Below are 14346 nucleotides of genomic sequence, written 5' to 3' on the forward strand. Positions count from 1 at the left end.
TGATTATCAAGAACTTAGTTATATTACTATCAACTAAGCTACAAACTTCATTTGGATTTCACCAGTTTTTCCACTAATGTGCTTTTTCCATTCCAGAGTACAATCTGGGTACCAAATTACATTTAGAACTCCAACTTTTGAGGAAAATTAGGACCCGAGTTAGACCTATAAAGATCTCAGACCCAATGGATAACAACTGAGATCTGCAATCAGGAAGAATAAATAGAAACAGCACAGACAAAAGCCTTAGAAAAACCCTGACTTTAAAGATGTAGCTATACTTATATTTTACTTTACATAATATATACACACATACATACATATGTGTGTGTGTGTGTGTGTGTGTGTGTGTTTCTGGTGCCACTGTCAGGGTTTCTCAAATTTTCCTTTATTATTATGATCCAGGAAGGATATTTTTTAAAACCAAATGATACTGAAAAATCTGTTGGCTATGATACACTCTTGGACACAAGTGAAGAACAGTATTTCTAAGAGATTTAGCAGCAGCATCTTAATAAAAGTATGTATATAACCTAGGATATTGTTATCTTCATACGTAGTGGTACCTTATACATCTCATCACGTTCCAGGTTCTCCCTTTACCCTCGAATTTCGCCATATTAATTACTGCAGTGTTTCTTTAATTCATTAATTGACCCCAAATATACATTGAGAAACAGTTTTGTGTTAAGTAATGGGCCAAGCTCTATGGACCCAGTGGTCTTTTGGATGGACCCAGATAAGATAACTAGGTTTACTATACAGTGGATAGGTGCTAATACAGGCATTCATAAAGTGCTATGGAAAGGGGCTTAGACGACATGCATGAGGCAGAGGAAACTCATGCAAAAGACATGGAGACATGTGGTACCATGGTCTTTTAAGTTCCATTCCACCGGCAGCACATACCCTGCCTCGGAGCTGGATGTTGAGTTAGGGCTTAGAATGACAAAGGCCTTGGAGGCCAGCCAAGAGGTCTGAATTCATTGTGAAAAGGATGGGAAATCAGTGATAATATTTATAATTTGGAAAGATCAGTATAGGCCAGGCGCGGTGACTCACGCCTGTAATCCCAGTACTTTTGGAAGGCTGAGGCGAGTGGATCACCTGAGGTCAGGGGTTGAAGACCATCCTAGCCAGCATGGTGAAACCCCATCTCTACTAAAAATACAAAAAATTAGCTGGGCATGGTGGTGGGCACCTGTAATCCCAGGTACTCAGGAGGCTGAGGCAGTTGAATTGTTTGAACCCGGGAGGCGGAGGTTGCAGTGAGCCGAGATTGCACCACTGCACTCCAGCCTGGGCAACAAGAGCGAAACTCCATCTCAAAATAAAATAATTAAAAAAAAAAATCAGTATAGATAATGGATTGCTAGAGTTAAAAATGTGAGGCAGGGTTACCAGCGGGAGCTTTTGGGGTAGCAAGGTTCAGGTAAGAAGACACAAAAACCCCTTCCTCTTCTGTACCTGACCAGCACTTAGATTATCCTTTGAAGAGCGGGTTGAAATGGCACTTGCTCTGAGAAGTCTTTTTCTTGTTTTTTTTTCACTCCTCAGACATACCTAGTCATTTACTTCCATAGCTCTTGGTTCATAACTCGATTATCATATTTATCACAGAGTGTTGTAAGGACTGTTTTTCATGTCTGTCGCCCTACCACAGTGAGCTTCTCTAGGTCAGGGCTTGTGTCTCATTCATCTTGGCATCTTCAGCATTCAGGACACTGCCTGCCTGGTACAGGGCGTCTGCTCAAATATTTGATGAGTGAGAAATGGAATGAATATTTGACAGTCATGGATAGAATGTATGAGAAAGTTAACCTTTCCCCTGAAACCTTAACAATCACTATTATTCAAATTAATTTTTGCAAAATTCCATGCACAATCATTTAGTTAGTTCAGTTGAGGAAACAAGGATATGATTCAATTAAAGAAGAAATTGTAAGTCTTTAAATAATTGATATAGATTAGAATTGCTTGGTTATGTTGTAGATAATCCAAGTTTGTGAGTAAAAAGAGAAATGTCTATGAATCCAAATTTGGTGTAGAATATCCTATAAAAACAATGTTCTGAGATTTACTTCAAGTAAGTGAACAGAAGTATATGAACAAACGTTTCTTTAGTTCTGAGGGTTTATCAGTGGGACTAAGCAGAACAGTGTTGCTGCTGGGTGCTAAATCATATTGTCGGAAAAGAGCTTGGGATATTTTATTTGGATCCCCTTTGCCTAGTTTGTAATTATTCACTTGAACCAGAGGTCACAAAAGCAAATGCCTAAAAGGGCCAGACAAGTGGCAGAAATGAATAAAAGTGTAAGAAACTAAGATGTTTCTTACATCTTAGTTTTAGGTATTTAGATGTTTCTTACTCTTAGTTTTAGGCATTCTGCCACTTGTCAAGTTTCTGGTATAAGAAACTAAGATATTGAAACAAACTATGCTTGTGAACTGGATGCTGCCTGACCCATCTCTAAGTGGCAGCCCTTACTCTGATTCAACAGATGGCTGATAAGCAGGAACTCGGGATCAGTTTGCCATAACTCCTAATTTTTTATGAGAAACCAAATATCTCATAGTTCGGCTAGAAAAGTCGAACTAAATATCAAAAAATATTAAAATCTGAAATTTTTGCAGAGCCAACAAAACAGTGAAGAATTATGCAGTCAAGAGCAGGGAGAAGATGAAAGTCTATGGAGGTAAACCTGGTATTTGGGTTCACTTTTCTCTTAAAGGTGATTGCTGATTTTGAAAGCTGTGGCTTAAAGGTTGGAAACAGAGAGCTGGACAGACTCATGAGGCTGGGGGACCAAAAATGGGAGGTCAATGTTTGTTAAAGAGTAGGGATCATGGTAAATATCTCAGGCAGGCAATATGGATCCAGAGGAGTTACACCTAAGGATAATACTGAACTGGAACTATGTCAAATCTAACAGGAACTGAAACTCAACCTCAGATGATCTCCCATTGCTGATTGGATTAAAGTGTTTTGAGGTTACTAGTATGTCTAACCTAGCTGCTTGCCAAAAGCATGTGTACATTTTCTCTAGAGGAACAAAGCATCATACAGAGTCTTGTGACAATTTCCACATGCAATATCTGGCAATAGCAAACAACCAAGCAGGCTGGGCATGGTGGTTCACACCTGTAATCCTAGCACTTTGGGAGGCCAAGGTGGCCAGATCACCTGAGGTCAGGAGTTTGAGACCAGCCTGGCCAACATGGTGAAACCCTGTCTCTACTAAAAATACAAAAATTAGCCAGGTGTGGTGGCACATGCATGCAATCCCAGCTACTCAGGAGGCCGAGGAAGGAGAATCACTTGAACGTAGGAGGTGAAGGTTGCAGTGAGCCAGAGGTCACAACACTGCACTCCAACCTGGGTGACAGAGCGAGACTCCATCTCAAAAAAGAAAAGAAAAGAAAACAACCAGGCAAACAATGAGACAGGATGTAACCAAAAAACAAAAGAAAAACAGGCACAAGAAACAGACCTACAGTGGGATCCAGATAATGGTGTTTTCAGACACAGACTTTAAAATGGCCACCACTGATATTTTAAGAAATTAAGAGTCAAGATGAAAACTTTCCACAGAGAACTGGAAGCAATAATAATTAACCAAAAGAAATGTTCAGAATTAAAACACTATATGGGTCACAAATAACATATACAGAAAATCAGATTTTTGAGCATTGCTCTCAACATTTTGCGTGTGGATGTAGCATAATGGGACCAGTGCAATAAACTGCAGATTGACTTTGTTTGTATCATAGTATAGCATAAAGAATTTGGCATAAATAAGAAAACCTTTTTTAGGATCACAAAAGATAGCAAAGATTAGAGATACAAAAAAAGTTGAAATAATTGATAAGGTTCAATTAGTTTCAACAATGAATTGGATTTTTGGTAGCTCTTATTACTATGAATTAACCAATCAAAATTTTTAATCCAAAATCATTCCAGAAAAGTTTTGACAGGGAAATTCTGAGAGGTAGTATAGAAGGTTCCAAGGTTTGTGGAATCAAATAGATCTACATTTGACCCCTGGGTTTGCTTCCTACTAGGTAGATGACGTTGGATCAGTTAGTAAACAATCTGACCCCCCAGCATCCTCATTTCTAAAATATATGCATAATAATTGATTTGTTGAAGTTGTTAAGAAAGTTAGAAAAGGCACCTAAATGCCCGGGGTGGTGGCTCACGCCTGTAATCTCAGCACTTTGGGAGGCCGAGGCGGGTGGATCATGAGGTCAGGAGATCAAGACCATCCTGGCTAACACAGTGAAACCCTGTCTACTAAAAAATACAAAATATTAGCCAGGCGTGGTGGTGGGTGCCTGTAGTACCAGCTCCTCGGGAGGCTGAGGCAGGAGAATGGAGTGAACCTGGGAGGCGGAGCTTGCAGTGAGCCGAGATCGCGTCACTGCGCTCCAACCTGGGCGAGGGAGCAAGACTGTCTCAAAAAAAAAAAAACAAAAAAAAAAACAGGCACACAAACTTACAAGCGTAGTAGGCCTTAAAGTGGGTTAGATAGTCAACCCATAGAGTTATTGGCTGGAAGAGAGGGTATCTACCCAGTTTTCTTTCCTCTCTATACCACCCAAACCTCTTACTACCCTGTTGCTTTCAATCATATGCATTTCTTTGTTCTCTCTCCTTTTCTTCATTCCTCTCATTTATTTATTTTGAGAGAGAAACACCACATCTATCTCATGTAATTAATTACCATCATCTGGACATGAGTACCTTTTAAAATATCACTGATTTATTCTGACAATACCAAAAAATGACCTTTATATCTTTCTCAATATGTCAAGAATAAACTATCAGTTTGCATTGTCTGTTAAGCTAAAAATCTATTTGGCTTTTACTTCCTTGCCAAGGATAGAGGGTTACAGCTTTATATTTGTGTGGCTGATAGTCACCCTTGTGATAAGCAAGACAGTTTAGCAGAGTCCTGAGTCAGCAAGACCCCCAACTGATTCAGTCAATGTGGGGAATCTGGACAGAGAAAAGCTTCAAATTCATGATATGAACCTTTAGTTTTTGGCCATCTTTCCTTTCTGCAACATCTTCTTCTTTTAAGTATAAAGTTTCTACTATACCTTACCATGCTGAAAGACAAATTTCATGAAATAGACAAACTTTAAAAATACAATGTCTATGTTACAAATTATTTTGAAGTAACCCCTCATGGATAAAATACTACTTAATAAGTATCATTTGTCAAGGGACTTTTACTAGACTAGAAAACATCAGAGAACAATTTCATATCCAAAATATATGAGCACTTTCAATTTTCAGTCTATGTACTTCAAATATTAGTACTTAGGAGAATTTTAATATGTTTGCTTCCTTTTATATGAAAAAGAAATTGAACTTTTGTTCCTTACTTAAAACTATTAGACATTATGTACCCGATCTCTATTTGTGTATTTTCTTCCCTGATTTTAATACCTTGTTTTTATAAGGATGGTTTACCTCCAGGTTAACATCAGAAAAAATAGCAGTATATATATATTTTTTTCTTTTGAGATGGAGTCTCGCTCTGTTGCCCAGGCTGGAATGCAGTGGCACGATCTCAGCTCACTATGACCTCTGCCTCCTGGGTTTTCAAGCAATTCTCCTGCTTCAGCCTCCTGAGTAGCTGGGATTACAGGAACGTGCCACCACTCCTGGCTAATTTTTGTATTTTTAGTAGAGACAGGGTTTCACTGTGTTAGCCAGGATGGTCTCGAACTCCTGATCTCATGATCTGCCTACCTCAGCCTCCCAAAGTGCTGGGATTACAGGCGTGAGCCACTGCATCTGGCAAAATAGCAGTATTCTTAAAGAATGGAGTCTTGTGTTACTTTCTGCATTAAGAGCACAGTTTTTTTCCAAATGTCAGGGTAAACTCTGTTGAACTGGATATCCCTACAAAATTTTCAATCAACTTAAGTACACAAAATATAGTTTGCAGTTTTATTTATCATCAGAAGAAAAACATTCTCTTTATTGCCTCTTGCTTCTTCCTTACTGGAAATAGATTTTAATTCAGTAACTATTAAAACCAGATACTGTGCACTGGCCCCGGAGAATGTCAGCATGAATCAATTCCTATACTCAAGGAATTCATGAGTTCGGGTCTCCTGGGTGCTTCCAGGGTCCTGAGGGTTTTGGAGGACACATCCTCCCAGGTTAGTCTGTGTTTTTCTCTTTCTCTTTCTTTTTAAATAAACTTTAATTTTAGAACTATTTTAGATTTACAAAGACATTGGAAAGATAGATACATTGGATATACTTCACACCCAATTTCTCCTATTATTAACATCTTATCTTAGTATGGTCTATATAATTATAATTAACAAACCAATACTGATACATTATTATTAACTAAAGTCTCTACTTTATTCAGATGTCTGTAGTTTTCCCCCAATGTTCTTTTTCTTTTCCAGGATCCCATTTAGAGTACCACATTGCCTTTAGCCATCATGTCACCTTAAGATTCCTCTTGGCTGTGACAGTTTCTCAGACTCTGCTTGTGTTTGATTATTTTGATAATTTTCAGGAATCATTTATTTTTGCTTGGATAAAAAAGAACTTGATCACAGGCTGCAAATCACCTCCCATGATTATTTGTCTACATGAGGCAGAATTGCCACTTAACTGCAAAGTCCTCTGGTGAGGGCTGTGAAGAGTTTGTTCAGTATGGCTCCAACAGTGGCCCTCATCGTGGCTCTTCTCCAAGCCCACTCACCTGGCACCTCCAGGCAGCTGCTATATTTTCAGACCACTTTCCTGTCTCTAAGTTGTGATGTTTGGCATCTCCGAAGCTTTTCCAGTCCACCTCAGTCTCTTCAGCTTCCAAATATTTCTCTATACCAAAAGCCCCAATTGCTTCTTTTAACTAGCATTGCAGTCCACATTTTTATCAAGGAGAAATCTTGGACCTCCTTACTCAAGAGCAGAGAGAGCTCAGTCTTCAAAAACCACAATCGTGGGCTTCAGGTCTCTGCTTCCTGGAGAGGAAGGGAGCTGTTGTTTGCATTCCATCCCTCTTCTAGAACTCCTAACAATTCCTAATGCAGCAAAGAAAAGACAAAACAATTGAGTTGCCATTTCAACAGAGATTGAATATTCATATTCTGCTAGACATAATCACAAGAGCAGGGTTAGTATTATTATTGAGGTGTGTAAAAGATGCTAGAGGAACATACAGGAGGGAAAACTCAATCTATTGCTCTGGAAAGAAAGAGGGGAAAGAAAAAGGGGAGCAGCAAAGAGTATAAGGCTTCTTATAGGTAATACCTGAACTGAGTCTTCAACAGTGTGTGATGGGCAGTGACAGAATCCCAGGTAGAAGTAACAGCCTGCGTAAAGACACAAGGGCATGAAATAACATCATATATTTGAGAAAGTGCCAGCAACTCTGAACTAGTGCAGAATAAAGGGACTATGAGGGAATGGCAGGAGGAGAGATTGGAAAGTGAAGCAGAAACGAATCAGACTGGAAAGTGCCTTTGATGTCACCTAAGGTCTAAGAATGCTGTTGAATGCCACGAAGATAGGTCACCTTGCTGGCCGAGCAGTGGGATTTAATATCTACATCGGAAAGGGGTAGGATAAGAAGGTCAGAAGTCAGTGCACTCAGCCAAGAGGTCTATCATCCCAAGTTGGACCATGTAAATAGACTGGTAAAAGAACATATTTAAATTTGGATTTAAAACAAATTAAAATGTTCTGAGTTTGCTGAGTCGGTGAGCTGACTAAGACTTGGCAATGCAAGATTTAAGAGTAGTTTATATGAGACCTTAAAACTGGCTGCTTGGACCAAGATACTCTTTGGTCAAAGAGAAGTCCAGGAGGCTATTTGCCCTCTAGTGGCAACCACAAAGCATTTTCTATTTGCTAGAAACTGGACTAGAATATTCAGTGCAGAAAAAATGTTCCCAGGAAGCCAGTGGCCACTATACTTCATGAAGTTGTTTTAATTAGTATCTAGACTTGAATATCTAGCTTAATACACAAGCCTAATATAAGTTAGTTAAGATAGAAAAAAAAGCTGTTTAATAATAACAATCAATCATACATACCAATCTCTCATTGGAATTACTTAATTTAACACAACTTTTCAATATCGTCTTTAACAGGATATGATGGGAACGTAGCATTTTATTATAAATAACATCTCAGATTTTTAAGTGTAGTGATTTATTTTAAACGTATAACATAGATATTTGGAGGATCAGAGATCAGTTTTCCTACATCTTCAAGAATCTATTTTAGGTTCTCTGATCTGTTCACTTAGATTTTACACTTTGCCAGTTAGAAAATTTTGGTCCCCAGTTTAGCAGTATAGAATTTCCAGTTCACTTCTTTCATGTTATTTTCTTTTTTTCCACAGAAGTGGTTTATATCTTATTGAAGAGCCTTTGGTATCAGCTTTCAATCTTTCAAATGTACAGTCTTTTGAGAAGTAATGCTTTCCCCTGCCTTTGCTAAAGGCATTTCACAGAAGCATCTCATTATTTATTTATAAGTGTAAGTCTCCAGAATAAGGTAACATTACCACTGGTCTACCATTGCCTCTATACACATGAATACATTCATAATTAATAGAATGATCTATACTAGTGTTGCAGCTAGAACAAACCTAAGGTCAGAGCTCTGGGAGAGCAAGTCATGTCATTATTTTTATTAAGAAATAAATAGCGTAAGTTAAAAATTATCTGAAGGGAGGTGTGCATGTAGGCTAGGGAGACGAAGACAATGGGGTATGGGAAAGAAGACTGAAAACAATTTGCAGAAAAAAATCTATAAGATTTTGAACCATGTCTTGCCAAAAAAAAAAAAAAAAACTGTTTTTGTCTTCTTTCTGAGTTGTCTCTCTAGTTGGAGCAGGTTAATGATTGACCACTGCGTTCCCCTTTTCTTGTAGGCTGTTAGGCCCTCAAAGAAACGGAAAGTAGTTGAGAAACAATGGGATTAAACTGCCTTAGGAAATTCTGAACGGCTGAACATCAAACAGGCAGGTGAGGTTTCTCGTGGAATGCTTCTGCCCAGGTTTCCTGCTTCTGAAGGGGAAATTGATCTCATTAAAGAGTTCTCTTCCATACAATGGATAATGATGAGGATGAGGAGTTACTGACATAAAAAGATGTTATTCACTCTACACGGCTAATGGGGGGGAAAGCAAGCAACAAAACATATGCATAATATAATGCCATTTCTGTAAAAAATACATAGTATACAGATACTTATTTGCATATAGAAAATCAACTAGATTTGCTCTACATGTTAACAGAGATTGTCTCAGGTTGATGGGATTGTGGGGAGTTTTAGTCCTTCCCCTGCCCCTATGTTTTTAGTTATTCATATGTGTAAAAATAATTGCTTTGGCCAGGCACAGTGGCTCACGCCTGTAATCCCAGCACTTTGGGAGGCTGAGGTGGGTGGATCACAAGGTCAGGAGTTCAAGACCAGCCTGGCCAAGATGGCGAAACCCCGTCTCTACTAACAGTACAAAAAAATTAGCCGGGCGTGGTGGCGGGCACCTATAATCCCAGCTACTTGGGAAGCTGAGGCAGAGAATCACTTGAACTCAGGAGGCAGAGGTTGCAGTGAGCCAAGATCACGCCACTGCACTCCAGCCTGGGCGACAGAGCGAGACTCTATCACAAAATAATAATAATAAAATAATTGCTTTAAAAAGTATAAAAATATTTTCTTGAAACAGAAAAAGATAGTTACATTGTGGTTAGCTAACCGTTTGTAAATAGTAATTAATTTGTTTTAAAAATTACTTAAAGTCCTACAGGAACTAGCAAAAATAAAGTGAATGCTAAGCTGACTTTAGAGTGAACAGACTTTCCTATGTGTTAAGCGAGCAAACAAAAACACACAAAAGATTGGTTTATGTTATCACATAATTTGTACAGTTTCTAAAGGTTTTTAAGAGGAAATAATGATTAAATAAGTATTAAAGACACATACCAAACTCAGATAAAATATTTACAATACATAGGTGCAATTAAAAATGCTTAGCACAGTACCTGGAACAAGGCAAGGGTTTAATAAACAGATCATTATTATGATTAGTGTATCAATGTATTACAAACCAGTAATAAAAATAAAAATTCTTCAAGATTGGACAAAAGAGATGGACAAACCTCTAATCATGCAATGGCTAATAAACATATGGTAAAGTTCAAATTATATATTATTCATAGAAATGCATGCTAAGGTAATAGATATGCAATTCTTTACCCATGAAATAAACAAAAATATATTTTTAAAAAGGTATTTTCCAATACCGGCAAGGTTTCAGAGAAATGGGGACTTTTATACCATGCAAGTGAGAAAATGAATCAATACGAACTCTCTAGATGACAGTTTCTCAGTGAATATCAAAAACCTTTAAAGTATTTATATTAGTCAACCCAGGAATTTCATGCCTAGGAATTTATCTTAAGGAAACAATCAGGAATGTTAACATACACCCTTTAAAAGACCCAATAGTTTTGCTTGCAGAAATTTATCCTACAGATAATACTTCATGTGCACATGGGCAAAATGACACAGATGTTGCACAAGATTGTTTATGTAATTTCGTAACAAAAGATTGGAAACAACCTAAATTACCATCAATAGCAGTAAGAGAAATACATTGTGGTACTCTGAGACAATGGAATATTATGGAAGAATAACAAAATGAAAACAGAATGTGCCGATATAGAAAGATATCCTCCCGATATTTTTAAATTTAAAAAAGATAAAGAACAATGTAAAAATGGGAGAAAATAAGAACATGTTTATATTTGCTAGTATATTCACAAAAATACTCTCAGAATAGGTAAGAAATTAATAGTGGCTTCTGTAGGGTGTGAGAGGGAATTAGGCAGACATAGGACAAGAATGAGGGGGAAAATATTTTCTTTGGTTTTTGAACCACATGTATTCATTAGTTTTTTTTTTAAAAAAAGTAAATAAATGAATTTTTTAAAATATTCACTAAATGCATCTTAAGATAGTATGGGAAAGCCAAGTATCTTTTAAACGTCCAAGCTGAATAAATACAGTACCCGAAATTCACTATGCTCATCTTTTCCTCTTTGAAGACAGAGAAAATGCTTTTCTTCTCTTGGCATCCTCCTATCTGAAAAAGTACCTGGCACATAGGAGGTACTCAATTAATTTTAGAGGAATAAATGAATCAATGAAGTTTTAAAAGTTAAGTTAGTCACGAAGGAAACGACTACACACTCTTCTCACATTCAGATTTGTTTCCAGCAAGTAACGATTATTTTTTAGAGAAGACGCAAAATAAAAGTTCCAATGGTCCAAGTCGCTATTTTAAGTGCTCATTTATCAGCTCTAATCCTAAAGAGGCTGTTAAAGTAGATTATTAAAGCAAAGATAAAAAATCAAGTAAAATAACTGCACTGCCACACTATGGTACCATATAGGTTCATAAACCAGGTTTATCATTTCCATCCAGTCATGTGCCAAATCACTGTTCCTTCTCTTGCCAATGAGAGATATCAGGATATGTTCACAACTAAACCATGGCAGTTAATGAGGGGTGGAAGACATTGAGCTTAGAGAATGTGCTATAAACCATCAAAATCCACCACAAAACACACCCAGTATTAAAAATGATCTAGTGCTAGTATAATAGATAACACTGGGGAAAATGTTCAGGGGCAGAAATGAAGCCTACAAAATGAGCTGATGACTGTATATTAGATTAGTGATTCTCAACACTGACTGCACATTATAATCATCTAGGGAGCCTTTAAAAATACTGATTCTAGGGCTCCACTCCCAGAGATTCTGATTAAATTTCTGTGGGGTGGAGCTCAGGAATTCCTATTGAAAAAAAATAGTAACGTCGATGTGAGGTCAGGGTTGAAAAATGCTTCATTGGACCATGGGAGGGATGGAGGGAATTTTTTTCCTTTTCTTACATAAATGGATGATTTAATCAGCTGGTGGCAGCCATTACAATTCACGCAAACACGAAGTTTTTCTGATTTATCTCTTCTCCTGATATTTCCTCATATTCCCTAGACCAAACCTTCCCCAAAACTCCATGCTTGGACGATATGATTTCCTGTGGGTCTCTTCGCTTGTTTTTGTTCTTGCCTCATATTTTCACCTTGCACAATGGCAAGTGGTTTTCCTTATATCGAGGACTCTATGTGTAAGGTATTTGTAATCTAAATTTCTCAGATTTGGCTTCCGTTCTGAGCGCTGCCATTATCTAACGAGATTGTACAGCTGCTCGGTTTCCTCGACTACACCAAATTAATTGGGATTCATAACCTCCAAGGTTGTCTTACCCCACCAGTAAATCTTCAAACCCATTTTTTATAGTTTCCCTAAATATTCTTAATTGAAGTCAGACAAAATCCTCTTCACCCCTCAACTTATTTTTTGCTTCTTTCCTTCCAATGCGTTTATTTATGCTGTTTCTTCTGCTTTTTCATTCCCTCAGCCAATCATATGCACAATCACCTGACTCAGGCTCATCTTCTCCGCAGGCTTTCAGGAACCCAGACCACTTTATATCCATTATATTCTTACTTTATGCTTTCCTTGGTACTCTGTGGTCAAGATGCTCTTTACTCAAAGTGCAGTTCAGGGTTAGCAATATCAACATCACTTGGGGGCTTGTTAAAGATGCAGAATCCCAAGCCTTTTCTGCATTTCAATCAATTGCCAGGTGACTTCACGCACATCAAATGTCGAGATGAACGGGCCGATACCCGTTTATTACCACTTGCTTTGTTTTCTAGTTTTCCTTTCCTCTCCTTTCCTTTCCTTCCTTCTCTCCCTCTCTTTCTCTCTCCTCTCTCTCTCTCTCTTTTTTTTTTTAAAGATGGAAACTTGCTCTGTTGCCCAGGTGGGAGTGCAAGTGGCACCATTTCGGCTCACTGCAACCTCCCCCTCCTTCAAGTGATTCTCCTGCCTCAGTCTCCTGAGTAGCTGGGACTACAGGCGTGCACCACCACACCCAGCTATTTTTTTTTTTTTTTTTTTTTTAGTAGAGATGGGGTTTCACCATGTTGGTCAGGCTGGTCTTGAACTCCCTACCTCGGCCCCACAAAGTGCTGGGATTCAGGCGTGAGCCACCGCGCCAGGCCCTTAACTTTTATTCCAAAAAATTTTCAGTTAAAACTTCTAGTACATACTATTCACATAGCAGGGACCCTAAAGTGTTAAATGAATGTCACATATACCACATACAATGATAGGAATAAACTCAATCGTTTTAAAGGTTGATAAATACAATGATAGGCTGCTACAACTTCATGGGTCTTAAGAGAATATCTCACCAGATCTCCTCATATTCCAGACTAAAAAAGAGAGGCCCAGACTTCAGCAGGAAGGGCCGATTTAACGACATCTACTATGTGAGTGAGTCTGGGCCACACTCTCTGGTTTTCCAGATTCAGTAACAATGCATCACTAGTCTTGAAAAACCACTAAAAACCAACAAGCAAGCACCCAAAAAAGATGGTTAGGAATTCAGAAGTAGTCCTTTTATTCCAGCCTTTACTTAAACATTATTTGCTCTTGCATTGTGGATTACCCATCAACAATGTCCAGTCCTTACCAGGAGTCCAGGAGAGCGTCAAATGCTGGGGATACTGAAATGACCATAACCCAGTAATTGGCCACCGTCAGGGTACTGTAATGGAGAGCAAAGCAGGACAGAGGAAAAGCAAAACACAGAAACACCAAAACATTGGAGATTTTCGGAGCCATTTGCCTTCTAGAACCTTAAAGGCACCGTACAGTCCCGCGCTGTAGAATATTGGAAGAGCAGTCGGCTCTAAGTCTAAGGAATCATGAGTTCCTTACACGTTTTTCTTCCCAGTTCAATTTTGGGAACTTCTGAGCCCTGGTCCTTTCATTGTGATACCCAACACCCAGCACGACGCGGAGCGCACAGTAAGGTAGCGGTGGATTCATCAACACTTTCAAAGTCTATTTTATCAACAAGGACAAGTTTTATTGTATGTTTCCTTTTAAATAAGTGCTACAGTCGCAGTAAGTGAAAACAAATCCTCTCTGACACCGCCCCAGCGCCCCTCCCCCGCCGCCGCAGCTCATGGGCCTCTCCGCAGAGCGCGCGTCCGTGGGGATAACCGGCGGAAAACGAGAGACGCGGGCACAGCCGCAGACTAGGCGCGGGGGGCACCGGGATGGCCGAGCCTGGGACGCTGGGACCTTCGACCGCCGCGGGGCGATGGGGCTGGCGGAGGCATCTCCCGCCCTCCCGGGCCGCGCGGCTCCCGGCGCATTCCTGCAGCCTCCTCCCGCGCGCCGCGCTCCCTCCCCCGGACAGCTGATTCATTGGC

At 39.1% G+C, this 14346-nt stretch overlaps 1 long non-coding RNA gene across 1 annotated transcript; it reads right to left on the reverse strand.

Annotated features, from left to right (window-relative positions):
• Window positions 1-5950: 5950 nt before the first annotated feature.
• LOC141410163 (uncharacterized) lies at window positions 5951-13697 on the reverse strand. Its single transcript, XR_012434214.1, has 3 exons — window positions 13599-13697; window positions 7289-7350; window positions 5951-7059 (listed from the first exon to the last, which is right to left on the reverse strand). It is a non-coding gene; the product is annotated as an uncharacterized lncRNA (long non-coding RNA).
• Between the last annotated feature and the right edge of the window lie 649 nt (window positions 13698-14346).

The sequence above is a fragment of the Macaca fascicularis genome, chromosome 4, assembly GCF_037993035.2.
Source record: "Macaca fascicularis isolate 582-1 chromosome 4, T2T-MFA8v1.1".
Lineage (NCBI taxonomy): Eukaryota > Metazoa > Chordata > Mammalia > Primates > Cercopithecidae > Macaca > Macaca fascicularis.